The following is a 4,520-nucleotide window of genomic DNA, read 5'->3' as shown; positions in this document are numbered from 1 at the left end:
AGGTACACGAGTCCTGTTAGGGCTCCGGGTGATCCGTGGATGTTCGATTATGATGGGCTATTTGACTCCTTCAATCTGCCAACCTTTGACGAAGAATCAGCAGCGGCTAGGATGTTGTTGGAAAGTGACAACGCTGCTGTCTCGCCATTGGTTAGACCTATTGTTGTTGACCCTCAAGCTTCTTCGTCAGTCAACAATATGGTTCAAAATGAGGTTTATGAAGATGCTGCTGATTATAATGACTCTTCTGAAGATGATGAATATCATGATGCAGCCGAAGGATCTTCAGCTCCAGCTGCTCCTGTTCAAGGTGCCTCTGGTGATACACCTCATACGCAGAATGTAGACACTGCTGAAGGGAATGCATCCACCTCTAACCACATTCCTGGTGTGGAGTTGGTTGTTGATCTTAATCTTACCAATTTGGGTATCAATGCTCGTGTGCCAGATAATCCTGAAATGAGGATTCACGATACCCATCCCCAGCAGAACATAATAGGAGATGTCCATCGCGGTGTGCAGACGCGTAATCAGCTGAGAAACAACCGGAATGCTGGTTTGTATTCAGCTATAAGAGAATCTGGTCAACAAAATGACTGGTCCTTCGCGTGTTACGTGTCACAAGAAGAACCAAAGTCGTGGAAAGAAGCATTGAAAGATAGTGCTTGGGTTGAAGCCATGCAGGAAGAATTACAGCAATTTCACAAGCTGGGTGTTTGGAAGCTTGTTGAAAAGCCTGAGAACTACAAGAAGATTGGCACTCGATGGGTCTTCAAATGCAAGAAAGACGACCGTGGAGTGGTTATTCGGAACAAAGCTCGTTTAGTCGTTCAAGGTTTTCGTCAGATAGAGGGGATCGACTATAACGAAGTCTATGCACCAGTTGCACGTCTGGAAGCTATTCGGATCTTTCTGGCTTATGCCTCATTCAAAGGATTCAAGGTTTACCAGATGGATGTCAAAAGTGCATTTCTACATGGTGTGGTTGAGGAAGAGGTATATGTCGAACAGCCTCCAGGTTTTGAAGATCCTGTCCATCCCGATCGGGTTTGGTTGCTCAACAAAGCTCTCTATGGTCTTCATCAAGCGCCACGAGCTTGGTATGCAACTTTATCTACATATCTGCTGGAGAATGGTTTTCGAAGAGGTCTTATCGACTGTACTCTCTTCATCAAAGAACAAGATGGAGATCTTCTTCTGGTACAGGTATATGTTGATGACATTATTTTTGGTTCTACTAATGATGTTTTGTGTAGGAATTTCGAGCGCATCATGCAGGATAAGTTCGAGATGAGTGCTATGGGGGAAATGAATTTCTTTTTGGGCCTACAAGTGCAACAAACGGAGTCTGGGATATTCATCCATCAGACTAAATATGTTGGTGACATCTTGAGCCGGTTCCAGATGTCCGATGCAACGCCCATTGGTACCCCATTGCCAACTAATCACGGAATAACTCCTGACCTGAAGGGTGAACCTGTTAGCCCTTCATACTATCGCGCGATGATCGGATCCCTTATGTATCTCACAGCATCAAGGCCAGATATAATGTACCCAACGTGCCTGCTTGCCAGATATCAAGTCAACCCGAAGGCCTCACATCTTGCAGCTGTCAAAAGGATTTTTCGTTATTTGAAGGCTTACCCCGACACCGGTCTGTGGTACCCTAGGGATAATAACTTTGACTTGGTCGCATTCAGTGATTCTGATTTTGGCGGATGTAAAATCGACGGCAAATCCACAACGGCTGGATGTCAGTTTTTAGGAAATCGCCTAGTCACATGGCAGTGCAAGAAGCAGACGTGTGTCGCTACATCAACATGCGAAGCTGAATACATTGCTGCCTCAAGTTGTTGTTCACAAGTTCTTTGGATCCAACAACAATTGCGGGACTACGGTTTTGAATTCCTAACTACTCCTATTTACGTTGATAATTCTGCTGCTTTAGATATCACTAAAAATCTTGTGCAGCATTCAAAGACCAAACACATCGAAATCAAATATCACTTCATACGTGATTGCTTTGAGAAAAGGCTAATCGATGTTGTTAAGGTCCACACCGATGACCAACGTGCCGACTTATTTACCAAAGCTTTTGACAAATCCAGATTTGACTTCTTATTATTGGTAAATGGCATTAAGGTCAAGCAAGAGTAAACCAACATCGGAAAATCATTTTTGTAAATATCTTTGTGTTTTTAAATTTATCTTAGTTTATTGAATTTAGGGGGAGTAAATCCAAAAATCTGAAAATCCAAAAACATCGAAAAATTTCAAAAACACAAAAACAATAGAAAAACAAAAATGAGTTTCCTGGCGAGCAAAAGAGAAAATGATAGTACATCAGTGGTCTATCCAAACCTCTTTAAACCTTAAATGAAAAACGATAAGCAGCTCTATATAAGATGTATCGGTAGGCTCACAATCATTTTAAAGTGTGCAGGGTGATATAAATCTTAATCGACTGAAGACCAGGTGGGAACCACTCATTGGCATATGGTCTTAGTACCGAAATTTCGTTTGATAGATTGCCGAGGTTCTGAGATATTCGGTCTTTATGCTGCTTATCATCTGGGTATCATGGTTGTATCTTTTACCGAAAAATAACGGGGACGCAAGTCTAGATCTTCCATGATACTATACATACGTGTACATATTACATACTGCATTCGACCTCAATAAGTGATAAACAATCACATGTCCAAATCAAATAAGTGATAAATATCACATTTATCCGGGTGTCAAGTTCGTCTCTCTGCTGTACGGAAGTACTGACCTGTTCACGGACTTGCACCTGTGCCCTCATGCATACGAAAATCAAGTTCCTCATCAATAAGTGATTATATCACATAGGGCTTGTTTTCAAATCAGAATAAGTGAGTATCTCACATTTTATGCGGTCAAACAGATGATAATCGGTATACTCACCGGTAAGATGAACTCTCGCGCATACCTTGATACGGGAATGTGTCGTGATGTGGATGAACACCGGTCTGTAAGTATAAATCATACCTTAACGTATCCCCTCGCCATGATTACATCTGATAAGTTGAGCTTAAGTGGACAACAATACCGATAATTGTTATAGGATGCTTATCTTAATGTTAACTAACTGAACAACAAGAGTGTTTTGGCATGACCGTACACTGATATGATTCTCTTACCCTCGAAACTCGCAAAAAGAATGTCTGTATATATTTATTTACTGCTTAACTTTTATTGTTTTTCTTTTAAACAGTTTCGTCGTTTGGTGCATATCAGCACGACATTAGCGGTGATGTCGTTTGATAACACTCAAAGGATTTTAAATTGTTGTCTTTTAATTTCAAAAATACCAAAAAGATTTTAGGCGTGTTTTAATATAAACTTTATAAAAGCCAAAAAGATTTTCTTTCTACTTTATTTTCGATCGTACGATGTTAGAGCTCGAGTCTTCGTTGCCTGAAACCTGAACGAAAACCGAATTGACTAAATCTTCATAAACGGTCGAAATTTGCAAGTTTTGAAAGTTAAAGGCTAAAAATTGACAAATTTATTAAACTTTCAAACTGTCGGACGGTGTTTGATTGTGACATGGTCATTCGTGTGTCATTTGTTTATACTATATTCCAAGCAGTTGTTCTCATTACGCGTTTAGATTTCTTGCATGTGCAGATTCTAAAGGCTAGGAGAACATGGTCGATGACAAGCCTTGGAATGAAGACACGACGAGAAGGCGCTCAAAAGATGAAGATGATCGAGTTGCCGCTGGCCATCATCAACACCACAAGGATCTCACTTCATAAAGATAAAGTCTTTTCACGAGCATAACTCAAGGGGGAGCTTATGTTAAGGGGGAGTTTGTCAACACACTTTCTACATGATTCGGGTAGTTTGTTGATACACTCTCTGCTTTCAAGACGTGAAGACTTTGAAGATCCTCCGACATTGAAGACTTGAAAGGACATCAGAGTTTTGGGAACTCGAAGACCAAAGACCGTCGAAGTTCGAGACGAGTCTACAACTTTAGAAGATAAAGACAAAGCTACAGCCAAGGGGGAGTTTGTTGGTGCACTTGTGTCTGTACTTTGTCTGTATTCGGTCTATATGTAAACGATGTCCAAGTTAGCCTTGTAAGTTTGACCAAGTCAACTATCCTCCTAGTTTGACTTGGCCAAACAGTTGGTAAATATTGAAAGATGTTCTTTGTCGAAGGATAGCCTCGAAGGATACTGTTGATCCTTCGAGGTGCTCGAAAGATATGCTTCGAATGTTTAGACCTCGAAAGGTGATCTTTCGAGGTCCTTGCTAATCCTTCGAAAGCATCATACTCGATAGATGATCCTTCGGACCATCTATCGGATCCTTCGGACCAGACATCTTGGGCTGGGTATAAATACCCATGCAGTGTGTTGTGTTTCATTAGAGATGCACATAGACAGAAAGTTAGAGAGTTGAGAGCATTCTGTCCGAAACTCACACACACACACTTTGAGAGTTTGCAAACTGATTGTAAACATTGTTCTTGTAACTGGAACCTT

This window comes from Helianthus annuus, chromosome 13, assembly GCF_002127325.2.
Source record: "Helianthus annuus cultivar XRQ/B chromosome 13, HanXRQr2.0-SUNRISE, whole genome shotgun sequence".
In the NCBI taxonomy this organism is placed as follows: Eukaryota; Viridiplantae; Streptophyta; class Magnoliopsida; order Asterales; family Asteraceae; genus Helianthus; species Helianthus annuus.
The sequence above is the reverse complement of the archived record's forward strand: the minus strand, read 5'-3'. Positions refer to the sequence as shown.